Below are 13840 nucleotides of genomic sequence, written 5' to 3' on the forward strand. Positions count from 1 at the left end.
TTTCTGTTAGCTCTTTTCCACTCAGGATGGGAGCAGTCAGAAATACAAGCAGGGCAAATCCACACTGAGCACATAATGGTCTGGAAAATATAATCTCTCCAGCAATGATCTATGCATGAAAATTACATATCTTAGATAAATCTGACAAGTGAACTGATTGCGGTCAGTGCTGAGAGGCCCCTCAAGAAAAATGGAAAGACAGGTCACTTAATGGCATGTCACTTAACGAGTGCATTTGCCAGAAACATTAATAGAAACATGAACTAGAAACCCATTAAGCTGCAGACTTAATTTGTCTTGCTTGTGGAAGACAAACGGATTGAAAATAAAACGGGACACCAGAGTGAGCAAAGGGATGGCAGGAGTAGTTACCCATATTTGGATAAGTTCTGCTGATATCAGGTGATGTCTTCAAACAACACTCCAAAAAATAGATTCAGAGTCAAAGAAGGGTTATCCTCCTATGCCCTGAAAATTACAGCAGCTGTGTGGCACTGCGTAGGCTGAGGTGTGAGTTCAGTTTCACTCTGCTGCATATCTCTCTAGGCCCTCCACAACACAGTGCCGGCAGCTCCAGACTCAGTTAAGCAGCAGACATCTCCCTCAATTACAGGGCAATGGCTATCACCTCAGAGAGCAAAACGGGAAGTTTGTTTCTTGAAGTCATCAGCTTTCCGAGGAACAGCCACATACAGCCCTGCCCTCTTCTCACAGATCTATTGGCTGTCCTGTGTATTTTTCTGAAAACCCACCCACAAAGTGGTTCAGCGATCGCATTTTCTTAAAAAAACAAAAACATGTTGTGCGCAAGATTCAGATTTACTCTGTGAGTTTAGGGTATCTTAAATGAAGCCAGGATATCAGCTTCAAAAACATGGCTGAGCAGGTTTTTCTATAATATAATAATTCCTTGCATTTATATGATATACAGGGGATACAAAAAGTCTACACACACTTATTGAAATTGCAGGTTTTTGTGATGTAAAGCCAGAAATCAAGATAAATCATGTCAGACATTTTTCCATCTTTAATGTGACCTTGAAACCAACAAAATTACAGTGAAAACAAATATATCATTATTAGGAAAAATAATTGAAATAAAAAACCCTTTTATAATGGGGGCTGTAGCTGTGTTCAAAGTTAACTAATCACAGTTAAAATCATGTCCAAAGGTAAGTAGCATACACCTGCCATCAATGAAAGTGATTCTGATTAACCCCAAATACAAATCAGCTGTTCCTGTAGGATTTCCTTGAAACTTTCATAGTTGCATCCTACTGGGATAGCCATGGTCCGCAAGGAGCTGACAAAACATCTATGGGATCTTATTGTTGAAAGGTACCGATTAGGAGAGGGGTATAAAAGAATATCAAAGGCATTGGATGTACTGTACCGTGGAGCACCGTGAAGACTATCATTAACAAGTGGGGAAAATGTGGCACCACAGGGACATTGCCAAGATCAGGACGACCCTCCAAAGTTGATGACAGGACAAGGAGAAAGAAAACTTATCAGGGAGGCTACCAAGAGGCCTACAGCAACATTAAATAAACTGCAGGAATTACTAGCAGGTACTGGTCACTCCTTGCATGTGACAACAATCTCCCGTATTCTGCACGTCTGGGCTATGGTGTAGGGTGGCAAGATGGAAGCCATTTCTCACAAAAAAGAACACCCAAGCCCGTCTAAATTTAGCAAAAAAAATACATTCAATCACTGCAAACCATGTGGGGAAAATGTCTTATGGTCTGATGAGACAAAGGTTGAACTTTTTGGCCTTAATTCTAAAAGATATGTTTGGCGCAGACAACACAGCTCATCATTCACAGAACACCATACCTACTGTGAAGCATGGTGGTGGCAGCATCATGCTTTGAGGCTGCTTTTCTTCAGCTGGGACAGGGGCTCTAGTCAAGGTAGATGGGATAATGACTAGCTCCAAATATCAAGGTATTTTGGCACAAAACCTGCTGGCATCTGTCAGAAAGCTGAAGATTTCACCTTCCAACATGATAACGACCCATAGCACACATTCAAGTCAACCCAGGAATGGCTTCAGAAAAGGAAGATCAAAGTCTGGGAATGGCCCAGTCAGAGCCCAGACCTCAATCCCATAGAAAACCTGTGGATGACCATAAGAGGGCTGTGGACAGGAGATCCCCTAGCGATTTGAAGGAGCTTGAACTTTGAGCTTCCTTGAGCCAGGTGTCCAGGTGTGCAAAGTTGATAGAGACTTATTTACAAAGACTTACTGCTGTAATAAATGCAAAAGGTGCTTCCACAAAGTATTAGTTGGGGGTGGGGTGTGAACACTTTTGCAACCAGCGTGTTTTAGGTTTTTTAAATTAGATTATTTTTCCTAATAATTATTTATTTGTTTTTCTCTTGACTTTTGTTGGTTGCAAAGTCACGTTAAAGATGGAAAAAAGTCTGACTTATCTTGATTTCTAGCTTTACATCACAAAAACCTGCAATTTCAGTAAGGGTGTGCAGACTTTTTATATCCACAGTACCTTGTCCCAAAACACGATGTACATCCACCACTGAAGTGCAGTCAATTGTTAGATGCGTGACAGCCTCACCGTTTACCAGATGAAGCAAAGAAGTAAGAATTTGCTTCTCCACCTCAATTAAGTAGAAACTTTTGGGAGGCCAGAGTAGACAAGCCCAGAGTTCAGCTTTACCCAGGATTAATTTTGCCTCCTCTGTTCCAAACTAAAAAGATTCAATTATTTTAGACTGTCTGCATAGGACATGCCTTGGAAGAAAGTCTGAAGATGAGCTACCTTGGTTTCTCTTCTCTGGACCAATTCCAAGGTAGCAACGTATTTGTTGTATCTTGGTTAAATCTTCCTGTGGCTTCACGGTCAAATGCATAAAGAGACACATGGACATCTAATAATTCATCAATGATGTAACTCCAGAAAAACACATTAAGGAATCAAATATTTTAAGGAACACTAAGTTCTGATGTATTTAAAAACTGACACATTTTAAGCCTGCATTTTAAAATATGGCCACATATAAGCACTTAAAAAACTAACCAGAAATAAATCCCTCCTTTTTATTTCAAGCCAAACCAGTCTTGATCTTTTATGTTACATCAAAGCAACATTCTGCTTTTGCAATTGACTCCCCCCCCCCCAAAGAAAAAGTGTACAGGCTCAAGATAAAAGCTACAACTACTGTGAATTTTAAAGAATGAAACTCGACCAAGATTTCCAGCCAGTTTCTGTTTAATATCAGCCACCTCAGCTGTCAGGAAAACCAGATCATACATTTGCTAATTTGTGCTAACTTCAAGGAAATTTTTAAATAATCACACAACTGCTACAATGCCGAAGCATGAAGTGATTCAGTCTTGATAAAAGCAAAGACATGAAAACAATCATTACTGCTTTAATATCACAGCCTTAAAAGAGAAAACTCCGTATTGGCCTTCTTCTACCTTGCTACAACACATTATTTGCCAGTTAGGTGTCAACAGCTTTTACTCAGAAGCGTGGCTATCATGTACTGCATAAATGGATAAGTAGTTTCAAAGGAACAGTCAAAATGCGATTCAGCTCTGAAGCTGGGCCACATGGATGCGTTGGCACACGACAGCAGCGTGGTCCAAGAAAACAGAGATTGCACCTAATTAGAAGGGAGAAAAGCCTGCAAATGTTCATCTAGACTTTTCACAGCTTGCTGTATGCTGCAGTGCTCAAGGGACAGCCTTCTGTGCATCAAAATGGATCTTGTTATTAACAGGAAGCACAACGCCACGCTATAGCGGTGGTGTGACCAGCTCCAGACCTGGAGGATTTAATTCACTCTGAGCTCCTAACTAGCTAATGCAACTCGTTGAGGTCTTCACTGTACTAATGAAACACCTTTTACACCAATCCAAAGTTCCAACCTGAAAGATTGGAGTTGTGCCCTCCTGCTATATTGTACCCAAACCATGCAACAGAACCTAGTGGAAATCAATCACCAATACTATAAAGTGGGTTTTCACTGAACAAATCAGCCTGGTCCCAAGACTTGTTTGCCTGAAATAACACTAGACAGTCCAAGATGCCTGAAATACAATGCCTATAGAAAGTCTATGCACCCTTTCCAACATAATACATTTTGTGGCCTAACAGCGTGAAATCAAGACACATTAAATCAGAATCTATTTGATCTTTTTTATACACTAATTGTGCTGATCTTCTAGCTCTCTCCACCATCTATCATGCACGTGTTTTGATGATCTGTGACGATCCTTCACACCCCTTGTTTAATAATTTCCAGTTACTCCCATCAGAAAGCAGATACCAACTCCCCAACTCCAAAATCAACAGATTTAAGTTCTCATTCATACCTGTCGCCATATCATTACTTAACACTTGACTTTCTATGCAAATATGTATGTATATTGTTGTTCCTGTTGTGTTTTTTTCTTCTGTCCATCTGTACACCAACACTGCTGCTTTAAAACAATTTGCCCCCCCAGGGATAATAAAGACTCTCTCTCTCTAACACACAACCTCTCAGTGAAAGACAAATCATCAAACATTCTGAAAATAAATTACAAATTAAAACATGTAAAAATAGGTTGCATAAGTGAACACAGCCATTAGTAAAAGCAACTAGAAATTATCACTGACTTCCAAATCACACAACAAGCTATTTAGCCTCCACCTGTGTTCAACTGTAGTGATCCTGATGGTTTCAGAATTAGATCTGCTGTTCTTATAGGTCCCCTCTGCTGGGTGGTGCATCTCAAAGTAAAGAGTCAATTATGGGCAACAAGACGCTATCTAAAGTCTCTGGGATAAAGTAGTGGAAGGACACAGAGCAGGAGATGGATATAAAAAGATTACAAAGTTAAGTATCCCTTGGAACACAGACAAGACCACCATTAAAAATGGAAGGCATATGGCACCATGAAGACCTTGCCTAGATCATGCGTCTCTCCAAAATGGATGACGATACAAGGAGGAGACATATCGGAGAGGCCACCAGGAATCTAATGGCATCTTTGAAGACTTGTAGTATGGGCAATATGGGAGGATGTCAAGAAGAAAGGCACTGTTCAAAAAAACCTACGCTGAGTCTCATTTGAGGTGTGCAAAACAACACTATGGAGATTCTGAAGTCAAGTGGAAAAAGATTCTGTGGTCTGATGAAACCAGGAAAGAGCTTTGTGGCCTAAATGCAAAAGTTATGTCTGGCAAAAACCCAATACAGCCCATCAGCCACAGAACAACATATCTAATGTAAAGCATGGTGGAGGCAGCATGTATGGCAGCATGTATGGGGCGTTACTCTGCAGCAGGGACTGGGGCACTGGTCAGGACCGAAGCAAAACTGGATGGAGCAAAATATAGATGGAAACCAGAATGCAGAAAACCTTCTGCAAGGAAGCACAGAGTCCAACTAACAGTGGTGTTATTAAACAACAAAAAGTTGAGGTTGTGTGTTACAATGCACAAATGAAAGTAAATGCATAAACTTTATGATTTAATGCGTCTTGATCTCAGGCTGTTAGGTCAAAAAATTTATTACTTTGGAAAGAGTGTGATGACTTTCTATAGGCATTGTAACATTCCAAGATTAGTGCTAAGTGGAGTCTGTGAAACCCCTGCTAAGTGTTTAAGTGTTTAAGACTTTAAAAATCAGCTACTACTGTTGCCAAAGACGCCCTTGTAAACAATATTACAGTATATGAAAATGGCAGACAAATACTAGACCACAAAATAAGGCTTTTGTTAAGGCTGCATTATTCTAAAGTCCAGGCATGAGGACTGCCATTGAGATCACACATATCTCATTTCCAGATCTGGGAAACTAACAGAACTGAAAATAAAAGGCATGTGATATGTGTAAAATCTCACTGGCAGTATATGCCTCATTAAGGAAAAAAAATGTTCCTGCATTTCTATTAAATTGAAATCTAATATGAAAAACGATAAAAATGTCGCTAGCAATTTTCTTCTAAATTTTCCAAGACCCTTTTCATAAGCTAATTGTAAAAAAAGAAACAACTTACACCATCTGTCAGATCACCAGCAAATTTCAATATATAGCAGAGAAATGGCTTGGATACACACAAGCTGTGTTAGTAAAGAGCAGTGAACTTACATGACACGTCATGCTACTTATAACTACACAGCATATCACTAAGTATAATACCACTAAACAGATTTGCTAAGGGTCTCTTTTTACAGGAAGCTAATACTAATACTTTAACTCTGTCACCTGCATCCAGAAATATTCAAGCGGCCAAACAATACAGGTATGTACTTTGCACAGCACGCACACTTTACAAACATTTTATATTAAAATCTAAAACTAATAGATGTGTGATTTGTTTCACATATGATATTTCTCAGTCCACATTTCTTAAGTTAATGAAAGCCCCTATCCATGTTTCCAAAATGAACTGTGTTCACACTTACATGACCAAGGTACCTCAACGTTAGTGTTCCACTATTTATAAAATAATATTTTCCATTGTTCTGTCAGACAGAACTATTCAGCACACATTCCTCTTCAACAAAGAATATATAGCTTAGAAAAACATATAGTTGGAAAAACACTTATTTAAAAAGTACTGCTGCAAATCTCTGCCATGTCCCAGATGAGCCCACACAAAAGCTAATAGTGCAAGATAAAGTGCCCACTGCAAAGAGAAAATCTGATTTTAAAAATTAAATTGAATAAAAAAACATACCTTAAAATGCATAAAAAGCAGAAATGAACATAAAAGTATAGAATTCTATTAAAAGTATTACTTTATGAAATTGTGATTTAGAATTAAGCAAATATTACTGTACAATGCCAGCAGTACACTGCAAAAAAAAAACATGATCTGAAATAAATACAAACCAACTTTGAACTAAAGTGCCAAACGATGCTAGCCAGAAATATTTAAATATTCAGTAACATTTTACAATAAGTGGCTGTTCATGTTTCATTCATGAAAACAGAGGAAGTCATGAACAGCCCATATAGCCCAATAGCCCTGTATTTAAAGTTATTAACTCCACAGGAAATTATGTATTTCTTTATATGTGATTACATTAAAAATCGGACACTTAATCTAAAAGTTTACCAAATTCTTACATGGGAGTATAACTTACTAAAAATAATTTTCCCCATAAAGTCTTGACAAATTACTAAGGAAATCTGTGTGTCCACATAGCTTCTCGACTGGATACCTGTTTAAGATATTTCAATACATTTTTATTTCCTTGTGCATTAATTAAAATATAACGAAGGATTATTTTCCTATTAATAACCACATCACTCAAGGTTTCTATCAACACGACACTCATTCACAATAATGGAAATGCAATTACTCCATTTTATGACAGTCACCACAGTAGTTATGAGGTAATGGTTTCCAAATCTAAAAGCATGGCTTTAAAAACCACAAACTAGTTTAAAAAATTTAGTGGAAAAAAAGAAAAATTGATACTAAAGCTGTCGGTAAAACTCACTTCATCAGATTTTACTGTGCAAAAAACGCTGCTTTGCAAATACTTTCCATTTAACTTTAATAGGAGGTCCATGGAGGTTCTTGCAGAAAATACAGATTGTATTGTTAATATGCATTCTGGACAATACCAGATCAAGCATTCAGCATGTAAAAGGACATCTTTTAAAGTTAACTCTCCTAACCTTAACACACTCTCATACTTGTATCAAGTTTATTTATTCATTGTTCATTAGCTTGACATGAGAAATGAGAAATGTGTTTTACTCTATATTTAGCACTGATCAGTTCTTTACATCCTTTTTAGTGAAGAGTTTTTTTTTCTAATCCAATTACTTACAGTATGAACATGCATAATATACAGAAATTGGCAGAGGTAGGGGTTTAGAGCAAGCATCAAAAATGCTGTACAGCTATGAGATAAAGAAGTGCCAATACTGGGAAATGGGTAGTAATTTTTTCCCTTTCACAAATATTATGTGGAAGACATGGAGGTCTCCAAAGATATCAAAAACACTGGGTCACTTCTAGAAACTTAATGGGAAGTAATTTAGGACAGAGAACAGGAGACACTTCTTTACTGAAAGAGTGGGAAGTGTCTGAAACAGGCTTCCCAGTCAGGTGGTTGTGGCTCAAACTCTGGTCACGTTTAAGAAACAGCTAGACACAATTTTGGATTCACTCAGCTGACTAAACTAGAAAACAAGTCGAATAACCCCCTTTTATTAGCAGACTACTCTTATATCTACTGAAAAGATCTGCAAAACAATGTCATTTTTGGCAGGCACACTGTCAGCCTTGTTGGGCTTGCGAACACTGCCGTAGTTTGCCTGAAGTCCTCAGTCACTTTGTCATTCAATACACTAACTCATCCACTGAATATTTTAAGAGTCAATTCTATATGTTTAATTATGGTACTGGAGATTACATACACAGAACACAGAGTCATAATAATTGCTAAGGTACAACATTCCCAAGCACACAATGGACAGTGAATAGATTGTGTGTTAATATAGTGATATATAATGAAGGAAAAGTTATGCATCCATTTTTTGGAGAAAGGCCTTTTAAGATAGGAGGAAGAAAGAAGCATGGTTTGAAATTTTCCGTTCCTTATTACTACAGCATGTCATCACTAGCCAATCAGAATTAAGAAAATTATCCTACCAGGCCCTCTGTTATTTTTAGTATTTGAGAGTCACTGAGCAATACAGTTGGTCTTCAACTAAAACAGTATCAATATATATATATATCCAAAACATGACCTACATAGATGATTGCTATGACAACCACACACAGCCATCTACAGTCTAATCTATAAGACGAAACCCAAACTTGGCTCTGTATAATAGTTAATTTTTTATAACAGGTAGCATTTTACTTACAGATTGAATGAAAAATTAAACTTTATAGGTGTTGAGAAAGTTCTGATAGACAATGTGAAAGCATCTGAAAACCATGTGTTTGGCATTCATTCAGATTCTATTATGGTAAACAAAGAAATAAGATCTGATTTTTACATGTTAAGACCTCATATCTATTTTTAACCTTTGCCAGTTTATTAAATATCTAATTAAAATGCACTCTCCTACAAAAACAACAATTAACAATTCATGTTGTTCCTCTTTATTATATCAATGCTGTCTCTTGTTCTGTTTACACTTTGAGCTTTTAGAACAACACAATTTTTTGTTTTGTTAATTATCAAACGGCAGTGAATTGAAAGTTAACCTTGAAACAGAGGCAGAGAGGACAGGTAAAGTTCCAAAAAACCAAACAGTTATTAGAATTGGAACCTTGTATATTAAATGAGTTAAGAACATGAGAACATCCTCCTGCAGGAATGTTCAATACAATTTAGAAAGGGTATCATTGACAAACACTCAAAGCTCAACAAGCTATGTCACTAAACCTATTGAATAGCGAGCATTGTTACAGATTACTGTATTCAGGTCCAGGTGCCAACACCTTCCACCATCTGCATTGTATACTTCAATAACAACAGGATATCTACTGTACATCTGATTCTAAGGAATTGGGGCAAGATTGTGAGTCACTGTTTAGATGTATTATTTACAAACATTACCACCTAGAAGTCTTAATGAGGACTTTGATATTTTCTTTGAATTCAGGATGTCTGTGTTGTCCCAGCTACCATTTAAGGCAATTCTTTTTAACTTTGTACAATTACAAGCATTTTCTGACAGCAAGGTGAAATTGTGTTAGGTAGACACCAATTTCCAAGAAGACATCTTTTTCATCTTTTTTGCCTTTTCATGTGTATGTTGAAGAGAAAAGGAACAACGACAGAGGTGAGTTAAAGAGGTGTGGACATGTGAGCTGTGAGGGAAAACAGGTAATTCAATGGGCACAGAAAATTGCACATACGATTAGCAACATAAGTTTTCAGGCAGGCAGCATGTACCATATCTGTTGTTCATTCATTTCCCCTTTACCTCTTAGTCACATCAAAGCTTTTCTTTTTCCAGTTTTCTTATTCTCCCCTCTAGCTGTACCACCACACCTCTAAGTCTGACCACTACAATTTCACAGCCCATGAGCCTCCTTGCCCTTGACCAAGATCAGGCAAAAACTGCATTAAACCAAAAGCATTTAGGTACTGTATACTGTTCACCTTTAGACTAAGGATAAGACAACTGTGCTATATATCCTATTATGAGTTCATTATAATTACATGGCTTCATGAACTTACATCTTTTTTTGCATATTGTGCCTTTCACTTGTGCTTCATTAAGTCTTTAAATAAGTCAAAATGGAGGTTACATGGACTACGTTTTCCTCGCAAACATGCTTTGTGGATTAAAATGCCAAGTAAAATTTTTACGGGCTAATAAAATATCACATTTTTGGAGCGGTTAATACAAGTTCGCAGGTAAATTTTTAATAACGTTTTGTACCTCTCACCTTATGAAAGGTGTTTTGCCGTGCATATAATTCTGTTTACACCTCTGTGTGAGGAGTGAAGGGTTAGCACAGAGTGCAGCACGCCGTCGAAAACCATCCTCCCCATAGAAATCACGAGTGGACTGAGAAAAAACTGCCAATAGAAGTAACAAAAATAGAGTCCAGAGAAAACAAAAATCCCTTGAAAAATAATGTATGCAGTAGCTGGTATTACTGTTCTCATGGATGTGTATACTACTGTAAGTGTCAAAGCTGGAACTCAGTATTTGGCATTTAGGCCAAAACAAAGTGATTTGGTTGATCTGGCAGCATTTAGTGCAAAATTGTTCTGGCTAGCTTACTGCCAAATGAAAATCATTTGTTTTCATTTGTTTCTTAACCATATCGCTCCTGTTTCTACTAGTTACTTTATCAAAATATTGCTGCTCCACTTAGAAACAGGACTGAAGAGAACATCACGGAAAAGTGCCAATAAACTCTGAGTCTGAGGCTCTAAATCCCAATTAGATCCAGGCCTTGCATGGATCGGCCTCATGAAAGAGGTGCTAGCCATCATCCAAGCTACAGAACTTGGTGACTTTTTTTGAACTGGGTTTTTTTTTTAAATTAAAAAGCATAATTTGTGCGTGTTATTTATTAAATGAGGTAAATCTGATCTATTATTAGGACTAGGTGAGGACTAGGTGAAGGTCAAATATGTAATACTATAAAATCTGACTTACTTTTTCACCACACTGAAAGTGGGACACACAAGCCAGGCAAAGTGGCAAGCAGGTATGAGCTCAACAGAACGGAAAACCTCAAAATCTTTCACCACAGCTGACCACCACACCCTAATATGCTTGTGACCACCAAACTTCTCCTCTCCCACTAAAGACTGGAAATTACAGCTGGACTGCATGAGATGGAAGTGGCTGTCGGGGAATTTTTGCGGGTTTCACTAATGAGAGCTGAGGTGGAATCAGAACAGATCATCTCAGGTCAAAGAAAACGTCAGCTACCTGTCAGGCATGATTCAAAATACAGTATATAGAGGCAGGAGACCACAGAGCAAAGCCTAAACATAAGGGAATGGAAACCTTCTAAGAAGGGATGTGAATAGTACTTCACTCAAACCTCCCCTACACCCTGCTGTATAAAAAGGTCTGCTGGCCCTCAGTAAAGTAAGACTTATTCTCAACAGACATGTCTGCTTAATTAGAAAAACTCCTATATAGCTTTTCTGGTACTCTCGTTGAGAGAGAAGAGCGCCACCTAAAGGTCCAGCAATCATTAAATAAATGATTTAGATTAATGAATGCACTACATTACATTAAAGTGAAGGAATGCAAACCTGCAACCTCTTACAGATTTAACAAGAGAAAGAATATTTTAATTAGCTTTAGGCGCTATCCCCAAACACCCTCGGAACCACAGTACACAGAAAAAAATCACGGACTCTATTGTTATCAACACATGCAGCACAGGCCAACGAATTAAAACAATGCAGAAAACAATAATTACAGCAGACTGTCATCTAGGCTTCCTGCTGTCATATGCTTCCAATAATAAAAGTACTGTAGTCTTACCCCACCCTTTCAAGTAAGAAATCACATTTTACTTCTTAACCAGATTAGCGTGTTTCAGCACAAGCCGCACAGCACTGAACAACTAACAACAAAGATGCTGACATGATGAGATTTATCTGGCTAAAAGGCAGTACATGATATGTGAAACTATATTATACTTCCTTCAAAAAAAGGCTGTTCAGTGCTGTTGAGAGAAACAGCTGTACCCTACAGTTCCTCAAGCCTTTCTTATGTTTCTATTCATGTAGAAATGGAAAAGGCTGAAAAAAAAACAAAATGTTGAGAACAAAGGGCTATATGTTTAATAATACCATTTTATTTACGAGCGCTTTTCAGGAAACACAAAGCAGTACACAACAGCGCACTTATAAAACGTGTAACAGAAGTAAGGCAAAAGAGAAAAAAAGCCAGGCACATAGACACAGTAAACTTGAGAGTAAAACTAAATGACAAATTAAAAGCATTAGACAAAAGAGTAGTCTTGAAGAAATTGTTTTTAAAAAGTTGCAGAATCTCTGAAGGATATGATGTGGGGCTGCACACAAGAGGCTCTTTTGCTGAACGTGGGGAGCCTGGTCTTTGCCTGAGTCAGAAGGTCTGAATCAGCAGATCTCAAATGAAGCACAGGATTCTTTTCACAAGATAAGACCTTCAAATAATTATTTAGTGCCTTATACCTGAGAAAGAAACCTTCAATGTCCACCAACTTTCAACGAGAGCCAGTGCAATATAGAGTGCATGCGAGTCAAATAATTTTAACAATTTTTCCTAAGAATGATCCATTTGGTTTGATACTGTTGATTACAAGATCTTATTAAAGGTGAAAAAAGCCATGATTTGTCTTGATTTCAGCCTTTACATTAACAAAAGCTTAAATTTCAATAAGGGTGTGGAGACTTTTCTACACACCCTTATTTAAATGATCCACTCAAGATCTTCCTCTACAGAAGGACAGGTGTAGATATATTTCTCATTTTAAACATTGTTGAACTGTGATCACAATAAATCACTTTCAATAACTGCTTATCTAATTCAGGGTCACAGTGGCCCTGAGTCCATCATGGGAGAGTACACCCTGGACGGGACGCCTGTCCATTGCAGGCGGACACACTGACACAGGCTAACACACACTCACAGCAGGGCCAAACTGTACGGAAGCCACTTAACCTACCAGTATGTCTTTGGACGGTGGAAGGAAACCAGAGCACCCCGAGAAACACAGGGAGAACATGCAAACTCCACACAGACAGCACCCCAGGAATTGAACCCAGAGCTTCAGTGCTGTGAAGAAACAATGCTAACCACTGCACCACCATGCTGCCCAAGGCCTACTTGTTTCATGCAAAACACATTCAGCTTTTAATCTGATTTGAACAGCAAAGTATTTTGAAGCCATTATTTTTTAAGATGTTTTTTTTTCATCATGGCAAAGCTCCTGAGCTTTTATTTTTCCCAAAGGAACGGAGGATGATATTCTGGAGACAAATCGATCTAAAATGTTTAAAGTGTACGTTTCCACTGCAATTATAAAAAACACACATTACTTTATGCAGATACAGAGGAATTTATAGATTAAGAAGCACAGCAAAGGCACACAAGAAAAAACAGTCACATATTCTTTATGCACTTGGGAAAGAATGCAGTGCAACTCTGACAGTTGTCAAACCACTACTTTTCCTTACCATTAACACACCAACACACGTCTATTCTGGATTACAGGTCACCCACTTATGTAGAGTGCTCCATCTAGTGTCTGAATACCTGAATTCCAGTCATAAAACAGCAGCGTTAACACTGATGAAGGCGAGACTGCTTGTGTGCTTTGTTGATAGACATGTGATCTAAAACTTTAACAAAAGTTTTCCAGTGTGGCCCGCGC

At 37.9% G+C, this 13840-nt stretch overlaps 1 protein-coding gene across 1 annotated transcript in view; it reads right to left on the bottom strand.

Moving 5' to 3' along the window:
• efl1 (elongation factor like GTPase 1) overlaps positions 1-13840 on the bottom strand; it is a 90676-nt gene that overhangs the window by 60392 nt on the left and 16444 nt on the right. The window lies entirely within an intron of this gene.

Source organism: Lepisosteus platostomus, chromosome 7 (genome assembly GCF_059453375.1).
Source record: "Lepisosteus platostomus isolate fLepPlt1 chromosome 7, fLepPlt1.hap1, whole genome shotgun sequence".
In the NCBI taxonomy this organism is placed as follows: Eukaryota; Metazoa; Chordata; class Actinopteri; order Semionotiformes; family Lepisosteidae; genus Lepisosteus; species Lepisosteus platostomus.